We start from the raw sequence: 20308 nt of genomic DNA, 5'->3' as shown, positions 1-20308 counted from the left end.
TAGAAATGCATAACCTGGATTTCATTATGAGGAAATATCAGACAAATTCCAATTGTAGGACCTTCTATAAAACAACTGGCTGGTAATCTTCAAAAGTGTCCAAGTTATAGAAGTCAAGGGAAAACTGAGCAATTGATTTTCTAGATTATAGGAGACAAAAGAGACATGACAATTAAATGTGGTGCGGGAACCTGGATTGGACTGGGGGCAAAAGGATAGCTATAAAGGGCATGATTGAAACAACTGTGAGATTTGAATATGCCCTGTAGAGTTGGCAAAGTACATATGGCTCTGTGGTCAAATTTAGCCCACTGTTTTTGTTTTTGTTTTTGTTCTGGCTGCACTGCACGGCATTTTAGTTCCCTGACCAGCGATCGAACCTGTGCCCCCAGCAATGGAAACGTGGAATCTTAACCACTGCACCGCCAGGGAAGTTCCCCAGCCTACTACTTTTGTACGGCTTGCAAGCTAAGAATATTTTTTACATTTAAAAAATTTGTGGTGAAAAACGTAATATAAAATTTACCATTCCAACCGTTTTTAAGTGTATAGTTCACATTATTGTGTAATAGATCTCTAGAACTTTTTCATCTTGGAAACCTGAAACTCTGTACCCACTGAACAACTCCCCATTCCCCTCGCCTCCCAGACCTTGGCAACCACCCTTCTATTGTCTATTTCGAGGAGTTTGACTGCTTGAGATGGCTTATATAAGTGACATCATACAGTACTTGTCTTTTTGTGACTAGTTTATTTCACTCAAGATTAATGTTCTCAAGGTTTATCCATGTTGTAGCATGTAACAGGATTTCTTTTTTTAAGGTTGAATGATATCTCATTGCATGTATTTATCACTTTTTCTTTTTCTTAGATTGTAATTGTTTATTTTATTTTTTTTTAGTTTTTAAAATTTTATATTGGAATATAGTTGATTTACAATGTTGTGTTAGTTTCAGGTGTACACAAAGTGATTCACTTATACATATACATTTATCTAGTCTTTTTCAGACCCTTTTCCCATATAGGTTATCACAGTATTGAGTAGATTTCCTTGTGCCATATACTAGATCCTTGTTGATTATCTATTTTATTTATTTTTCTTTTTTTTTTAATTAATTTATTATTTTTTTTGGGGGGCACACCAAGTTCAATCATCTGTTTTTATACACATATCCCCGTATTCCCTCCCTCCCTCGACTCCCCCACTGATTATCTATTTTATATACAGTAGTGTGTATATGTTAATCCCAACCTCCTAATTTGTCCCTTCCCCCTTTCCCCTTTGGTAACCATGAGTTTGTTTTCTAAGTCTGTGGCTCCGTTTCTGTTTTGTAAATAAGCTCATTTGTAACATTTTTTAAGATTCCACATGTAAGTGATATCATACGATATTTGTCTTTCTCTGTCTGACTTACTCAGTATGACCATCTCTAGGTCCATCTGTGTTGCTGCAAATGGCATTATTTCATTCCTTTTTATGGCTGAGTAATATTCCATTGTATATATGTACCACATCTTCTTTATCCATTCATCTGTCGATGGATATTTAGGTTTCTTCCATGTCTTGGCTATTGTAAATAGTGGTGCAATGAACATTGGGGTGCATGTATCTTTTCAAATTATGGTTTTCTCTGGATATATGTCCAGGAGTGGGACTGCTGGATCATATGGTAGCTCTATTTTTAGTTTTTTAAGGAATCTCCATACTGTTCTCCATAGTGGCTACACCAATTTACATTCCTATCAACAGTGTAGGAGGGTTCCTTTAAGGTAGTTTTAACTGCCAAGGATTAGAACACTCCCAAAAAGAAAACACAGACAGAAAAATGGATAAAGAGATTCAAGAGGAAAGCGTGAGAGCAAGAGGACAATGGCAAACCCATTTCAAATTTTCATTCAAATAACTAGAAAATACAGATTATAGACTGTTACTATTATATAGATTACTATAGATCACCTTTCAGTGGGAACCTTTGATGTATGCACCTGAAATATAGGAAAACTTATGTCCCATAGTACATATAAGGAAGGAAGGAAGAAAGGAAGGAAGAAAAGGAGGTAGGGAGGGAAGGAAGGAAGGAGGGATGGAAGAAAGGAGTCAAAAAGAGGAAGGAAAAAAAGAAAACAAAATACCCCAAATTTTGGAAGGCGAGGAGACAGGATTCAGAGGCATTTCAAATCTGCTCTAGCTTCTCATTATCACAGAATGAAATCTGTCCCAAAGCTTTTCTTTTTTTCAAAGATTTATTTCACTATTTATTTATTATTTTTGGCTGCATTGGGTTTTCAGTGCTGCACACGGGCTTTCTCTGGTTGTGGCGAACAGGGACTACTATTTGTTGCAGTGCATGGGTTTCTCATTATGGTGGCTTCTCTTGTGGAGCACGGGCTCTAGGCAGGTGGGCTTCAGTAGTTGTGGCACGTGGGCTCAGCAGTGGTTCGTTGGCTCTAGAGTGCACGTTCAGTAGTTGTTGCGCATGGGTTTAGTTGCTCCGTGGCCTGTGGGATCTTCTCGGCCCAGGGCTTGAATCTGTGTCCCCTGCATTAGCAGGTGGATTCTTAACCACGGTGCCACCAGGGAAGCCCCTGTCCCAAAACTTTTAAAATTTGTTTTAAACCAAAAGAACTTTGCATGAAGGCAAATCATTTTTAGAATGCTCTTGTTATTCAGGTTGAAGTTACTAGTGATACGGAATGCCTAAATTACATAGTAACAATTTGTTTTCTTATTATAAAATTAAAAATAACATAAATTGGTGCAGTATTTTTGTGACTAGGCATTTGCTGAATGAAAGATAATTTAAATCAGGAGCCTCTGTGCAGTTCTAGTCAAGATTGGGCAGAATCTCTCTGTATCAGCCTCTGACATGGCAATTTTCTAGGAAAAAAAATTCATTTAGGGAATCAATCACTGGTTATTGTTTGGTTAACATTAACTTAAGATTTTTAAAAAATCACCCTTGTCTTCTTCATTTGCTTATTTTAAGTTGTGAGTATATGAAAAAAATGTTTACTTTTCTTATTGAAGACTGTGCAGAAAGACCCACAGGTTTTTCTGTCTGAGTGGAAGAGCAGAAGATCTGGATACGAAGGCTGGCCTGGCCTCTTGCCTGCTTTGTACCTTTGGGTAAGTCACATCCTATCTCAGGCTCATACATACCTCTTCATGTACCTGACAGACTTGTGACACAAGGTACATGGACACAATCTCCCACCTCAAAGGGCTGTACAAATAATTGTTTACAATTATTAATGTGGGGACCAGAGTGCTCTGCGATAGGAATACGCAGCCAAAAACACTCACTTTCGAGAAGAGGCAGGAACAGCTGACCCTATTCGGATTTTGTCCATTTGCCCTCCAGATCCACTTCTCCACCCTGCTCCTCACAAATCCAGCCCCCTTCCCTCAAATTTCTGCTTGGTTTGGGCCGGTGGTGTTGCTGCCCCCGCGAGGCTCCTTCTAACAGAAGCCGAGGCTCCTTCAGGCAGCCCTGGGCACACCTCCCTCCCCTGACCCTTTTGGGCCCAAGGGGTCTTCCCAGGCCCCACTGGCTTCCCTCTTCCCTGCACCTGCCCTTTGGGTGGGTATGCCATCTGACTCCTGCTAGGAAGAGGATGCTCAGTCTACTTAACTTCTCTAATTACCATAAAAAAGTGTGAAACTACATTGACTCTGAAAGAAAAAATAAATAAAAATGTATTTTAGACAAATGGTTTAAATTCACAGAACTGGGAAAAGGAACCCTTCCCAAAGATATATGGATGCAAACAACACCCTGCCGTGTCACCATTGTGGGGAAACATGCACACCACATTTCTCAATCCAGGAATTAAAACTTTGTACCCTAAACCATAAACAAACAAGCAGACAGAAACCCAGGGTCATCACCCTGCAAACCTCTTTTTTTTTTTCTTTTTACCCTGCATAGTTTTAGTGCCAAAATGAATAAACCTTGAATTTTTCCCATAAGTTATATACTTCCTCCCTGACATAACTCCATCCTTAGCGTTTTCAGTGCTCACCTTTTGCAGATTTGCAACATTCAGAGCTATCACAATCATGTGAGAAAACAGATTTTTCCACTAAGAACATACTGAATGTAAACTTGGAAATGTTGGCAATCTTGTGATTTTCTTTTCATTTAAATACATGTTGTGGGGCTTCCCTGGTAGCACAGTGCTTAAGAATCCGCCTGCCAATGCAGGGGACACAGGTTTGAGCCCCGGTCCTCAAAGATCCCTGATGCCTTGTGGCAACTAAGCCTGTGAACCACAATTACTGAGCCTGCGCTCTAGAGCCCTCAAGCCACAACTAATGAGCCCACGCTCTGCAACTACTGAAGTCTGTGAGCCTAGAGCCCGCGCTCCGCAGCAAGAGAAGCCACTGCAATGAGAAGCCTGCACACCGCAACGAAGAGTAGCCCGTGCTCACCACAAGTACAGAAAGCCCACGCGCAGCAATGAAGACCCAATGCAGCCAATAAATAAAAATCAATAAATAAATTTATTTAAAAAATACATATTGTCTTTTTTTAATATGAGCCAGTCTCTTCAAAGCTTGTACTTTCTTCAAGCATTTTTATTGCCAACAATCTATGCTTTTTTCCCTTTTTGATTCTGAGTCTTCCTTATACAGTAAGAACTCAAAATCCTGTGTTTTAAATAAAAGGAAATAAAATTCTTGGCTTTATTGGGTAAGCACAAATATAGAAAAGAGTGACAAGCTTTGCTAAATAGTTAACACAATTCAAAAGATGGTGCTTATCTTTTATGGATGCAAACAACACCCTGCCGTGTCACCACTGTGGGGAAACATGCACACCACATTTCTCAATCCAGGAATTAAAATTTTGTACCCTAAACCATAAACAAACAAGCAGACAGAAACCCAGGGTCATCACCCTGCAAACCTCTTTTTTTTTTTTTTTTTTTACCCTGCATAGTTTTAGTGCCAAAATGAATAAACCTTGAATTTTTCCCATAAGTTATATACTTCCTCCCTGACATAACTCCATCCTTAGTGTTTTCAATGCTCACCTTTTGCAGATTTGCAACATTCAGAGCTATCACAATCATGTGAGAAAACAGATTTTTCCACTAAGAACATACTGAATGTAAACTTGGAAATGTTGGCAATCTTGTGATTTTCTTTTCATTTAAATACATGTTGTGGGGCTTCCCTGGTAGCACAGTGCTTAAGAATCTGCCTGCCAATGCAGGGGACACGGGTTCGAGCCCCGGTCCTCAAAGATCCCTGATGCCTCGTGGCAACTAAGCCCGTGAACCACAATTACTGAGCCTGCGCTCTAGAGCCCTCAAGCCACAACTAATGAGCCCACGCTCTGCAACTACTGAAGTCTGTGAGCCTAGAGCCCGCGCTCCGCAGCAAGAGAAGCCACTGCAATGAGAAGCCTGCACACCGCAACGAAGAGTAGCCCGTGCTCACCACAAGTACAGAAAGCCCACGCGCAGCAATGAAGACCCAATGCAGCCAATAAATAAAAATCAATAAATAAATTTATTTAAAAAATACATATTGTCTTTTTTTAATATGAGCCAGTCTCTTCAAAGCTTGTACTTTCTTCAAGCATTTTTATTGCCAACAATCTATGCTTTTTTCCCTTTTTGATTCTGAGTCTTCCTTATACAGTAAGAACTCAAAATCCTGTGTTTTAAATAAAAGGAAATAAAATTCTTGGCTTTATTGGGTAAGCACAAATATAGAAAAGAGTGACAAGCTTTGCTAAATAGTTAACACAATTCAAAAGATGGTGCTTATCTTTTATGGATGCAAACAACACCCTGCCGTGTCACCATTGTGGGGAAACATGCACACCACATTTCTCAATCCAGGAATTAAAATTTTGTACCCTAAACCATAAACAAACAAGCAGACAGAAACCCAGGGTCATCACCCTGCAAACCTCTTTTTTTTTTTTTTTTACCCTGCATAGTTTTAGTGCCAAAATGAATAAACCTTGAATTTTTCCCATAAGTTATATACTTCCTCCCTGACATAACTCCATCCTTAGTGTTTTCAATGCTCACCTTTTGCAGATTTGCAACATTCAGAGCTATCACAATCATGTGAGAAAACAGATTTTTCCACTAAGAACATACTGAATGTAAACTTGGAAATGTTGGCAATCTTGTGATTTTCTTTTCATTTAAATACATGTTGTGGGGCTTCCCTGGTAGCACAGTGCTTAAGAATCTGCCTGCCAATGCAGGGGACACGGGTTCGAGCCCCGGTCCTCAAAGATCCCTGATGCCTCGCGGCAACTAAGCCCGTGAACCACAATTACTGAGCCTGCGCTCTAGAGCCCTCAAGCCACAACTAATGAGCCCACGCTCTGCAACTACTGAAGTCTGTGAGCCTAGAGCCCGCGCTCCGCAGCAAGAGAAGCCACTGCAATGAGAAGCCTGCACACCGCAATGAAGAGTAGCCCGTGCTCACCACAAGTACAGAAAGCCCACGCGCAGCAATGAAGACCCAATGCAGCCAATAAATAAAAATCAATAAATAAATTTATTTAAAAAATACATGTTGTCTTTTTTAAATATGAGCCAGTCTTTTCAAAGCTTGTACTTTCTTTAATCACTTTTATTGCCAACAATCTATGCTTTTTTTCCTTTTTGATTCTGAGTCTTCCTTACACAGTAAGAACTCAAAATCCCGTGTTTTAAATAAAAGGAAATAAAATTCTTGGCTTTATTGGGTAAGCACAAATATAGAAAAGAGTGACAAGCTTTGCTAAATAGTTAACACAATTCAAAAGATGGTGCTTATCTTTTAAATTAGTGATTCTTAAGGCTTGATATCTATCAGAATAACCTGTGGGGCTTGTTAAAAATAAACATCATGCCCCTTCCAAAACTAGGGGGTCAGAATCTCCAGTGGTCTATTGGGTTGGCCAAAAAATTCATCTGGGTTTTTCTAAAATGTCTTATGGAAAAACCTGAATGAACTTTTTGGCCAGTCCAATAAATCATTATAGACGCTCTACCATTCTGTATCATTATAAAATTCAATGTTCTCATCTGTGAAATGGGGATTATCTCAGAGAATTGTCGTGGGGATTAAATGAGATAATGTATATAAAGCACCAAAGCACTTAGAACTGTGCTTAATGCACAGTAAGTGCTATAGGAGGGTAGCTACTATTGTTTTTGTTGGGAGACAGTTCTCCATGTTTCTGCATGTCTTGGGAGCAGAGGCACTGATCACCTTGTTCTGGACTATTTTCTCCAAACAGCCTTGGAAGATACAGGGTCTCCCTCCAGAGCAGGGGGCAGTTTTGTTTTCTATCTAGTGTAATAATGTCTCCCTTTGGTGAAAATGTCTCTTATCAAACATTTGGCCTCCCTAAGCTCAGAGTTCCTCAGCTGTGGTGCAAATCGTCTGGCATTCACATGGGTCCCTCTGTCTTGCCCCTGTGAACTTGGGGGGTGGCAAGAGGAAACCAACATGAACATGAACCTCATGCTGCTTGCTGTGCCATAAGTAATAAAGTCCTTTGTCTCTGACCCGGGAGTTTTGAGTCTTCTACCAGCATCCATGTGGCAGGCTAACTAGCTTGCAAAGGAAGGTTAAAAATCTCAGCCCCTTCACATCTCTTGACCATTAGAGAGTACAGAAGCATGCAGTCATGTTTAAAGAAGCATTATTGGGCAACCAAAAATAATTTAATTAATTAAAAAAAAATGTCAGGGCTTCCCTGGTGGCACAGTGGTTAAGAATCCGCCTGCCAATGCAGCAGACACGAGTTCAAGCCCTGGGCCGGGAAGATCCCACATGCTGTGGAGCAACTAAGCCTGTGTGCCACAACTACTGAGCCCACGTGCTGCAAATACTGAAGCCTGCACACCTAGAGCCCATGCTCCCCAAGAAGAGAAGCCACCACAATAAGAAGCCCTCGCTCTCCACAACTAGAGAAAGCCCATGTGCAGCCAAAAATAAATAGTAAAATAAACCTAAAAAAAAAAAAAAGAAATTTCAGGGAATTCCCTGGTTGTCCAATGGTTAGGACCACACACTTTCACTGCTGAGGGCCCAGATTCGATCTCTCGTCTGGGAACTAAGACCTCACAAGCCGTGCGGCCAAAAAAAAAAAAAGGAATTTCATTTTTCACTTCCATCTCTAAATGAATATTTGAAAGGGTTCAATTCATAACTTCCTTATTGCACAACCTTGGCACCATCCAGCTTCTCCCACATGCAACCATGGTCCCCATCTTATCTTCTGGTTTGAAGGGTACTATTAATGACCTTTGGAATCTAAATCCATGTGGCCATTATTCAAAATCACTAATCAGTAGCCAAATGGTAAAGCCGCAGAAAATTTGAAAAGAATTTGCATTTCTGAACTTCCTCCAGGATCTCAGGTCCCCCTTCCTCACCATTCCAGCATGCGATGCACAATTCCCAGCAACTTCCTCATTTCATAGCAACTATAGTTTTGTCCCTGTTACTTCCTCAACCCATTCAGTACCAATGACATCCTAATAGTAGCTGACTCATTCCTAAGAGAATATAGGCTACCAAGAAAGACATCTGGGAAACCCTTCTGAGGGGCAAACACTATTAGAAGAATGAGGACTGGTACTAGCTCCAGAGAGAAAATCCCAGTGGTAGACACTGCCTGGTTCTCCTACCATGATTTACACATGGTCAAATCTGAAGCTGGAGGACAGCTACTTTGGTTTTTTCAAAGGATGCAAGTCATCAGGCCAAGGCCCTTTGGACCCAGTGTATCTACTCTGTCTTTTACCATTCTTTGGCATGCCAAATTCATGAGGGCACAGAACAGATAACAAGAGAATGTGATTCAGGAGAAGCTGGACTCATGGAAAATCCCAGTACACAGAAGAATGGCTGTGGGAATGGGTCACCGTTAAGAGTACTGGAGACTTGGGACTTCCCTGGTTGTTGCCAACAATAATAGAAATGAGGTTTTTTTCCTCTCCTGATAACCAGGAAAAACAAGGAAACAGTGAACAGCATGGGGAAACAACAGAAACAAGCCTGAAAGAGTTAAACAATCTTGGTTATTCTTTTGCTGTTACTACTAACAAACACTTGTAGCTAGACTTGTCCTTCACAAAGCTGATTACTCTCTGACTCCATACAAATTACCCTTTGCACCTGGCATTTCCTCTCTCCCTACACTCCCTCGTAGCACTCTTTATTTCAGAAAGATCATGAGTCGATAACTTCAGGGACACCAGACCTGGCTGCTGCACTGCCTGATGCCAGCTTTGGCCATGAATTTGCAGAAGAAAAGAAATGCAAGACCTTTACTACTTTTGATCCTTATCATATACCCAAGAATGTGAGCCTCACATATAAAATCTTCTCAGATTCCCCAAGGAGGGGGGCACAGTTCTTGAGGCGCTAGCCTACTGTGTGTTCCTTTTGCCTAGCAAAGAAAATAAGAAACCTCTCTATTTCTTATCTTCCAATTCTCTGTCTCCGCATTTTTATTTGGCATTGGTGCACAGGGAGCCAGATGTGGCAACATGGTGGTGCAGTGGATAAGACTCTGTGCTCCCAATGCAGGGGGCCTGGGTTTCATCTCTGGTCAGGGAACTAGATTCCACATGCATGCTGCAACTAAGAGTTCACATGCCACAACTAAAGAGCCAACCTGCTGCAACTAAGGAGCCCGTGTGTCACAACCAAGATCCAGTGCAACGAAATAAATAAACATTAAAAAAAAAAAAAAAAAAAAAGAGTACTGGAACCTTGCTCCTCCAAGTGCTGGTCCCTGGACCAGCAGCATAAGCATCAGCTGTGAGCTTGTTAGAAATGCAGAATCTCAAGTCTCACTTTAGACCTACTGATTCAGAAATTACATTTTAAACAAGATCCTCAGGCAATTCAGATGCCCATTTTACAGTTTGAAAAGTATAGTGTTGTAGCTTTCAATGCGGGGAACCCAGGGAAATACTAGTTGTGCTTTGTTAATGGTGATCTGGGTGTGAGGGTGTATTGTGTGTGTGCATGTGTGTAATCTAAATGGCCTCGTGGCCCCTAATACTCTCCTCATTACACATCACTATGGGCTAGACTACAGCATCCCAGGAAATGTCTCTCAGCTCCTGCCTGGCATTCTGAAGCCATGAAATCTGCTCTGGGGTCTCTGCTTGCCATCGCATTACCTTGTACCTGATGCTTAATTATCTGCTGCACACAATTCCACCTTTGCATCTCCTCACCTCCACATGGCCGTGGGACAACCTCATTCTGCCTGTGTCCCACAAGCTCCATGCTGGCCATCCCAAATTCTGTGTCCGTGGGAGTGGGGTTTAACAACAGGCACCCATTTTTCTGCTAGATTACTGCATGCCCAGCTAGAAGCTTTTGGCCAGGAAAAAAGTGAGTCAGCAAGAAAGTTGTCTATGTTCTTCTATCTTTCTAAAGGCTTGGGAGAAGAAACACCTCTTGCTTGGGTTCTCATAGCACAGGCTGAGGGTTCTACTTGGACACTTTTGGGCATGCTTGTCTTGGCTGAGACTGAAATGCAATGCTAGTGATTTTTGCTAAGGCCATCACTACAATTGTCAGGCTTGTTGAAAATCCTCTTATTAGGAAAGGAACAAGCAATGAGGAGCTGGCAGAGCACAAAGCTCAATTTTTAATATCCTTATTAAGGATCCTTTATGGGTCTTTTATTTACGTGCTCCTTTTTTTTTTTTTTTGCCACACCTCGCAGCTTGCAGGATCTTAGTTCCCTGGCCAGGGGTTGAACCTGGACTCTCTGCAGTGAAAGCTCGGAGTCCTAATCACTGGGCTGCCAGGGAATTCCTTTATGTGCTCTTCTTTCCCTGGTTTTGACTTTGGGGCCTTTTATTACCATAATCATCCTGGACATTAATTTTTAGTCCAGTTTAGTTCAGATAAGATTCTAATGTGCTCCACTATAATTACTCCCTGGCAAATGCCTTCAGCTTCCTGGCTTCTCTCTTCCTCCATCAATCGCCTTGGCATAAGTTCCGGAATAAAACCAGCCATTGACCTTTCCATTCTTTCCCATGAAAGCTGAACGTTGTGAAAAATCATACAACCAGACCGACTGGGTTTAATTTAATTATCACACACCATGTGTAGGCACACTCAAACCTGTCCAGCAACTCCAGGGTTTTCCAGTAAATTTGCTTTCTCATACAATGTCATAACAATTTTATACTTTGACTTCTGTTCTCACATCTCAACCCTCAAGAGATACTTTTATCTTATGCTTCATTGAGAAAATAGAAACCATCAGACCAGAGACCTTTCTTCTTTTTGTGGTCAAAACTACCAAGTTCCCTGCATCTGCACTCATCTTTTCTTTTCTTCCTGCAATGACGGCAGAAGTTTCTCTCCTCCTATAAAAGGTTTAAAGTAGTATGTGGATCGCAACTCTTCTAACTTTCTCAGGCTTACTTGGGTTATTTATTTGCTCCTGCATAAGCAAGCTCTTCTGTATCAACTCGAAGCTTTTCACTGCAAATAAAAAGACAGAAGCCCCTTGTAGACTAAAGCCTCCCAAATTTACATCTTCTGCTCATGGTCTGGAGCCAGACACCTGAGTGGATATTATGCTAATTAGTATATTCATGTGTCCTCAAGCTTTCCATATAAAACCTTATTATAGAGAATATTTCTGACAGGGCTGTTTACCTAACTTCACAGATTATTTAGACTAAAAGTAAATAGGTGTTAGCCTGCACATTGGAGACTGTTCTTCGCAAATCCGTCTCCTCCCTTTAAAAATGAAGCCAAACACCAGTGTTTAAATTGTATGTTTGGCTCAAAATCCTCTGAACCAGCAACCAGTTATGAAGCTCGCCAGGGGAATGGGCATTGGAGCTATGTTTAGTTTTCTCCCTTCTATCTAGGCAACCAATCAGATGGGTTTATCTTCCTTTTGTAGATGCTTGGTTTTAAAAAGTGTTTCATTCATTACTTCTGAAGAAAGGCTAAGAAAAATTGGAACCATTGTAAATTGTGGATTTCAGCCATTAGACACCTGTAGCAGACTGTGCGGGGATGGGTAGCATTCTTCTGTGGATGATTTTGGAACTGGCATAGTCTCTGTTGGATGCATTGGAGCCAGTTGGAGAGATGTGGGGCCAGGATGAGAGCTCTCTAGAATTTCTGCTCAACCAGATTCTATCTGTGGCTCTCTGGTGATCAGCAAGTAAGCAGTTGGCGTCTATCTCCTTGATGACCTAGCGGGTCCAGGATATAAACCCACTAGGAGTGGGCTGTATGAGTTGTGCGATTTTCCCGCTTGCTCTAAATAAGAATGCTGGAACCGTGGGAGAATTGTAAAATGAGTTTCTCCACAGAAGTGACTGAGTGGGCGGGACCGTAAAGGACAAGTGGATGTGAAAAAAAATGGAATGAATATAGACAGAACCTATCCCCCCCTCCATTTTTCAAGTGGATGGCTGATAGAAGAGGTAAGGAAGAAATGTATGTTAACACTTAAAAAAGGAGGCATATATCAAGAAAGCAGAAGTGAGGTTATATTCATACCAGTCTGACAAACTTTAAAAATGGGGTTGGCAATGAAATTCATGATATTCCGATTATATAAACCACCTCATGCACGCTATCAGAGGTCTGGGCTAGAGACAGGACCAAAAGGAAGTTCAAGAGTAATGCTGGCTTTGAGTGAGCCCCTCCTCCCAGCCCAGTTTAAAAATATTCTTTATTTTTAAAAAAAAATGATCTTGTATCAATTGCTTGCCTTATAGTGAACTTTAAAATACTGCAATATCCCAAAGTCATACATGGAGTGGTGGTTTTTCAACTATTGATTTGTGAGTGCGTAGGTATAACTTTTACTCAATATACACCAACTTTTAGGTCAAGCAAGTTAATGGAAGTATGAAGAAAGTATACTCAATTTGAATGGAAAGACCTTTTAAGATACCCAGAAATTATAACAAGAGGTCTTCTCTCATCTCAGCTAAATGGAGATTATAGATATATCTGCATTGGTCTATGAATTTTGGTCAACCAATCAGCAGTCACCCAGCATGGCAGTACAAGTGTCAGCTATCTGGGACTACGACTTATGACAACCGTACTGCTCTAGTTGGACAGTGTAGACCCATCAGGCTAAAATCTATGATTAGAGTAGTTTTTTATCTTTACTGTTTTGCTGTTGGATATGCAGACAAAGTCAACTGAATCCAAATTATTTTACCCAGATTATTTGCCTGGTAGATTAATCAATTTATTCATTATTCAGAAAGTATTTATTGAACGCTAAGGCATTATGGCCTTAGTGTTTATTTGCAGACAATTTTTTAGGTTCACAACAAAATTGAGGGGAAGGTACAGAGATTTCCCATATGCCCCTTTCCACCACATGCATAACCTCCTCCCCCGTTATCAACATCCCATACCAGAGTGAGTGGCACATTTGTTACAACTGATGACTCTACATTGACACATCACAATCACCCAAAGTCAACAGTTTACATTAGGGCTCATTTATTCCTGTGTAACATTCTATTTGTTTGGACAAATGTATAATGACATGTATCCATCATTATAATATCATATGGAGTATTTTCACTGTCCTAAAAATCTTCTGTGCTTTGCCTATTCATCCCTCCCTCTCCCAACCCCTTACAACCACGGTTTTTTTTTTTTTTACTGTCTCCATAGTTTTGCCTTTTCCAGAATGTCATATAGTTGAAATCATTTTCAATTTGGTTTCTTTCACTTAGTAATATGCATTTAAGCTTCCTCCATGTCTTTTCATGGCTTGATAGCTCATTTCTTTTTAACCCTGAATAATATTCCATCTCCTGGATGTACCACATTTACCCATTCAGTTACTGAAGGACAAACTTGGTGCTTCCAAGTTTTGGCAATTATCAGTAAAACTGCTATAAACATCCATATGCAGGTTTTTGTGTGGACACATTTTGAACTCCTCTGGGTAAATACCAGGGAGTGCAATTGCTGGATTGTATGGTAAGAGTATGTTTAGTTTTATAAGAAAATGCCAAACTGTCTTCCAAAGTCACTGTGCCCTTTTGCATTTCCACCAGCAAAGAATGAGAGCTCCCATTGCTCCACATCGTCCTCAGCATTCGGTGTTGTCAGTGTTCTGGATTTCAGCCATTCTAATAGATGTGTAGTGATAGCTCGTTGTTTCAATTTGCATTTCCCTGATGACATACGATGTGGAACATCTTTTCATATGCTTGCTTGCCATCTGTATATCTTCTTTGGTGAGGTGTCTCTTAAGATTTTTGGCCCATCTTTTAATCAGGTCTTTTGTTTTCTCATTGTTGAGGTTTGAGAGTTCTCTGTATATTTTGGCTAACAGTTCTTTATCAGATGCGTCTTTTGCAAATATTTTCTCCCAGTTTGTGGCTTGTCTTCTCATTCTCTCCACACTGTCTTTCACAAAGCAGAAGTTTTTAAATTTTAATGAAGTTCAACTTATCAATGATTTCTTTCATGGATTGTGCTTTTGGTGTTGTATTCTTAAAGTCACCAACAGACTCAAGTTGAATTAGCTTTTTAATCTGTGATTTTATTTTTAAAACATATATGCATTGGAGCATTTTTTTCTTCACTTGGAAAAGAAACATTCTGAGACTTCCTGCAATGTGTGTGAATTAATTGTGAGTGTACTTGCAAATTTGCAAATGTTACTATTAACAGAGCCTTATTTTGGAATAAGGATGTGTGCTTGGTCTGTGACAAGTTAACATCAAATGAAATAAGGTTAAGCTTATGGAAGTTTCAAGTCCATACTGATACTAGATATTTAGTTGTATTCTATGTGACTTTCCAATACTGTTTATCCACACTTAGAAACACTGCAGAGATCAATCTCAGTTACCAGAATCCAAAATTCAGCTGTGATCAAGTTGCTAATCATGAACTCTGTTTCAGGCTATAAGTCTACTAACTCATTGAGGTCATTTGACTAGAGGTTATCTTTGAAGACATCACTGTTTACTATGCTTATCATTTCTTCTTGTATAGACCTTATAAAGAAATCCAAGAAATAGATAAATAAAGAATAGAATGTATAGACTACATCTCAAAATTTCATGTTTGTTCGTCTAATCTTGAACTCTGGATTAAAATAAATAGAGTCAAAGGCCAGAGATTAGATAATAAGGATGCTTTGGCTTCAGACGTTATTGCTCAAATAATTTAATATTTGTCAACACAACCCACCCAGAAGATTGTTTTCATTTATTGTTCTGATTTATTGAACGTGTTTTAACCTAAGCACTTCAGCCACAGGAGATAATAGCTCTTAAACCCCATTCCTTGCTTGTGTTCTAGTATGAAACTAACCAATGAATGATAAGCCTCCTTGCTTCTTCTAGTATAGCCTTGGGAAAGAAGGTCAGGAAGGAAGAAGTTCTGCTCTGTTGACAGGGGTTTTGGGGAAAACATTGCAAATGGGAAGAGCCCTGCAGCTGCAGTTGGTAGTACATCCATTTCTATTGGATCAAAATGTAGGGCTTTTTACAAACACTGTCGGATTCAATTAGTTATTATTTTCTTGTATTGCCCTTACCTGGTTTTGGAATCTATATTACACTAACCTCATAAAAAGAAGTAGGCAGGTTTTGAAAGTCTTCTATTTTTGGTAACAACTTGTTCTTTTCAGGAGAGACAGTCTGATGACTTTTTCAGTTTCCTTAATATTTATACAAACACCACGTTTTGGCATTTTATATATTTCTAGGAACTTTTGCATCCCATCCACGGTTTTCAATTTACTATTTGGTGGTTTTACTAATATTTTATTCCAGATTCTGTTTCATGGAGTTTTCTACGATGAGAAAGATGAAATGAGACCTGGGCAGGTCAACACTTTTCAAGCACATCATCCACCTCGCTGAGAAGGGTAATTCTGTCCAGGATGTAGCCCTGCTGACACGACTAGTCTATCATCTGACCCTTGCCTGGCTTGGCCCTTCTATGGTCCTCCCTGGCTGCCATCTAGTTTGTCTTGCCTTCCTTCAGAGTTCTAACCTCAGCTTAGGCATCCTCCTTGATGATGCTGGCCATGGTTAACAACCAAAAGGTGTAAAAGAGAACCCTAAGGGGTACAGAGCAATAGGAGTAGTACATGCATGCTTAATAGGTACAGGATTTCCTCTGGGGATGAGGAAAGGTCCTAGAACTAGATCATGGTGATGGTTGCACAAAATCGTGAAGGTACTTCATGCTACTGAATTGTACACTTTTTAAAAAAAAATAAATTTGTTTTTTATTTATTGGTTGTGTTGGGTCTTTGTTGCTGCGTGCGGGCTCTCTCTAGTTGTGGTGAGCGGGGGCTACTCTTTGTGGTGGTGTGAGGGCTTCTTATTGCAGTGGCTTCTCTTGTTGCAGAGCACAGGCTCTAGGCACACAGGCTTCAGTAGTTGTGGCACATGGGCTCCATAGTTATGGCTTGCAGGCTCTAGAGCACAGGCTCAGTAGTTGTGGCGCATGGGTTTAGTTGCTCCGCGGCATGTGGGATCTTCCTGGCCCAGGGATCGAATCTGTGTCCCCTGCATTGGCAGGTGGATTCTTAACCACTGCACCAGCAGGGAAGTCCCCTGAATTGTACACTTTAAAATGGTATGCTTGAAACTAATATAATACTGCATGTCAATTATACATCAATCTAAAATAAATAAATAAATAAATAAAAACACTGGTTCAGACAGTAAATTTTGTTATGTGTATTTCACCACAGCAACAAAAAAATAATCTCAGACTTGCGGCAAGAGCCTCCTCAGAGTTTCTAAGTTCCTTATTTATTTACTTTTCCCTCAGTTGCAAGGGTAGTAGCTACCCTTTGCATTTACTATTTCTTTTAAATTTTTTGTTGTGTATAAACATTACATAAATATACACTACCAAATGTAAAATGGATGGCTAGTAGGAGGCTTCTGCATAGCACAGGGAGATCAGCTTGGTGCTTGGTGACAACCTAGGGGAGTGGGATAGAGAGGGTGGGAGGCAGCCTCAAGAAGGAGGGAATATGGGGATACATGTATACATACAGCTGATTCACTTTGTTGTACAGCAGAAACTAACACAACATTGTAAAGCAATTATACTCCAATAAAGATCTGAAAAAAACCCCATAAAATCTACCACCATAGCCATTTTAAAGTGTACACACGCTTGTTTCACAGTTCTAGAGGTTGTAAGTTGAAATCAAGGTGTTGGCAGGGTTGGTTCCTTCTGGGGCCTCTGAGGGAGAATCTCCTCCAAGCCTCTCTCCTAGCTTTTGGTGGTTGCCGGCAGTCCTTGGCATTCTCTGCCTTGTGGTAGCATAACTGCAGTTTCTGCTTCTGCCTTCACATGTTTGTCTTCCCTGTGTGCACATCTGTTTTTTCTTCTTATAAGGTCACTGGATTCAGGGACTTCATTTTAACTGATTACATCTGCAAACACCGTATTTCCAAATAAAGACATATTCACTGGTACCAGAGGTCAGGACTTGAACATATCTTTTTGGGGAGACACAATTCAACCCACAACAGGAGCCGTCACCAATGTGAAGGCAAAGCAAAGTGGTGCCACACAGAGAAATCTGCACACAGATCTGTTTACTTTGAGGGGGGAAAGTCCCCTGTTCCTTTTCCAGCCTTGTAGTGTGCTTCAAGCACCCTCTACTGGCAGAGTTTATAGCAACCAGCCAGCTGGCAGCAGGGAAATGCAGTCTGCAGAGTGCTGTTCCCTAGGCAAGGGATGATGGACTTTGCAGCTCAGAGGCAATAAACTCATAACAGCCACAGACTAAAGTTCTGTCTGCTTTGAAGTGAGTCTTCCCTACATTAGTTTTAGATTGAACAGAGAGCTCTAAATCAGCTCTGGGACTATAACCTGGGAAGGGAAGTGTCCAAAGAGAGGAGATGCTTAGGATAGACCCAGTAGGATACAGGAGGTTGGAAGGCCTTTAAGTGGGAGAGGGATGATATTTCAGGCAGAGGGACCAGTATGAGCAGAAGCAGAGCATGTGAGACCCTAGGTTTTTATGGAATCCTGAAAGCCATGCTAAGGTATATGAATCCTAATCTGAGGGTGAAGTTGGGTAAGAGTAACATGACCAAATTCGTAATGTAGAGAATTTCCTTTATCTCCGGGCAGCATGGGGATTCCTTCCATTTGGGAAGGAGAGCCCTGAACAGGTAGCAATGAGCTTCTACAGGAGCTCTTGAAGGAGTGTGCCTGAAGGAAGTGGAGTGGGAAACCTGCATAGCTGAAGAGCTTCATGGGAGACAAGGTTCAATGAGAATCATCAGATGTTTCAAGTATGCAAACAATGTATCTGATGTGGAGATGGCTGGCATCTCACAGCATGTCTCAAATGAATGCATCACCTTACACCATAAGTTTACCTTCCTTCTGTGTTCCTTATTTCAGAAATGGCATCTGGTTTCTTAATCTAGAAACCTGAGGGTTTTCAGGACTCATTGCTCCCCTTTACTCCCCCAGAACCAGTGATTAAAAACTGCCCATTTTGCTTCATAAATGCATCTCAGCTTTTCTCCATTCTCAGTGCTACTACCCTGAAACACGCCTGTAGCATTTCTTACTTGGACTCTTATAACTGTCTCATAACCGTCTTCCTGACATCTCCCAGCTCATTTTCTCAGGCAGAGTAATTGTTCTGAAATGCAAATCTGAAGGTGTCACTTTATTACTTAAAAACTCTCCACTGGAAGTTGTTGTATAACAAAGGGAGTCCAACTCGAGGATGGAAGATGCCTTAGAGGACTGGGGCAGGGAGGGTGGGGGGGACTCGAAGGGGGGGCGTCAAGGAAGGGAGGGAATACGGGGATATGTGTATAAAAACAGTTGATTGAACCTGGTGTACCCCCCCAAAAAAAAAAAAAAAAAACTCTCCACTGCCTCTCCACTGCTCTCAGGGTAAAGAGCAATATTTCAACACGGAATAAAACGGCTTCTTCCGGCTTCATTCCCTCCACTCCTCATTCCTCACCCCCAACCCCATCCCAGGCATATGGGCTGTCTTTACTTCTTGAAAAGCTTCATGTTTCTTTCTTGCCTGTCTGTTTTCTGTTCTTGGGGCTTACTTCACAATTCCTTTATCCCAAAACGTCTGCCTTACTGCCACCCATCAAATTATCCTCTATTTTTCCTTTACAGTCAGTGTAGATGTTAATTCCTCCTAGATAACTGACCCTAACACTTGTCCCTGACTCTGATAATTTTAAGTTTGGCAACTCTCCTATGTGTTTCCATTAATTCTATCTCTCTCTCTTTCATTCATATATATATAATACATATATGTTTATATAATACACATACACATTTATAGTATGATATATGCTATATAATACTATTTAACTTTACCTTGTTTCATTTTCTTAAAAGAATTTATTATATCTCAGTTTATTTATTTGCTTATTTATTGTCTGTCATCCTCCACCAGAATATATGCTCCTTGAGATCAAGAACCTCGTCTATCTTGCTCACCACTATGTCCCCAGAGCCTACAAGAGTGTCTAGTCCATAGTAAAGACTCAAGAAATATTTACTGAGCGAATGATAGAAACAACTTTTTTCGAGGTAAAGTTCTTCATGTTGCTATAGAGTTCCATGCAATATTTGGGACATAATATGTTTATCTGAAGTTCAAATTTAACTGAGCGACCTACATCTTTTCTGGCAGACGTACCCTCAGAACACTTTCGAGAATACGCGAATACATTTTTGATTGCCACGACTGAGGTGGTGGTACTACTGGCATCTAGCGTGTAGAGGCCAGAGATACTGCTAAACATCGTACAATGCATAAGACAGCGCCTGCAAGGCAAAGAAATATCCAGTCCAAATGTCAATAGTGCAGAGGCTAAGAAACCCGGAACTAGATGGCCATGAACTTTAAGGCAGAGAGGGCCTAGAGTCTCTAAGTTGAACTTCCTTTTGGAGAGGCAGAATGGAGTTAGTGAGACGGAGTCCGGGGCTGAGACCCAGCTTTAAAACCCTGGGCACACATCTTGACGTTGATAACCAGGAGAGCCAGACTACCGATGGCAGCAGACGGAGTCATGACACGTAAAAGACTGCGTGAGAAGGGTACTGTGGACAGTAACGCGCTTTGCATACCCTGGTTAAGTGAACCTCAGGCACAGAGACATCCTTCTGGTCCGTCCGACTGAGGACACATCCTCTGGCCGCTGGGCTGGAAACGCGTTCACGGACAAACCGGAAGCGGCCGGGCGGCCGAAGCATCCCGCTCCCCCAACGACGGTCGCGAAGGAAGCGGTTGAGGCGGCCGCGCCCGGTGCGCCTGCGCGGAGG

The 20308-nt window shown here is 41.0% G+C and overlaps 1 protein-coding gene across 2 annotated transcripts in view; it reads right to left on the bottom strand.

Annotated features, from left to right (window-relative positions):
* The window catches only part of PTGR1 (prostaglandin reductase 1), an 82708-nt gene that overhangs the window by 36801 nt on the left and 25599 nt on the right, over nucleotides 1–20308 (bottom strand). Inside the window, exon 1 of one of the 2 annotated variants that reach the window (XM_057720100.1) lies at nucleotides 20114–20273. The exons of the other annotated variant lie outside the window; for it this stretch is intronic. The gene's annotated coding sequence lies outside the window, so the exon portion shown is untranslated. Of the gene's footprint in view, nucleotides 1–20113; nucleotides 20274–20308 lie in introns of those variants that run through there. 2 annotated transcript variants of the gene reach the window in all.

Source organism: Hippopotamus amphibius, chromosome 2 (genome assembly GCF_030028045.1).
Source record: "Hippopotamus amphibius kiboko isolate mHipAmp2 chromosome 2, mHipAmp2.hap2, whole genome shotgun sequence".
Taxonomy (NCBI): domain Eukaryota; kingdom Metazoa; phylum Chordata; class Mammalia; order Artiodactyla; family Hippopotamidae; genus Hippopotamus; species Hippopotamus amphibius.
The sequence above is the reverse complement of the archived record's forward strand: the minus strand, read 5'-3'. Positions and strand labels throughout refer to the sequence as shown.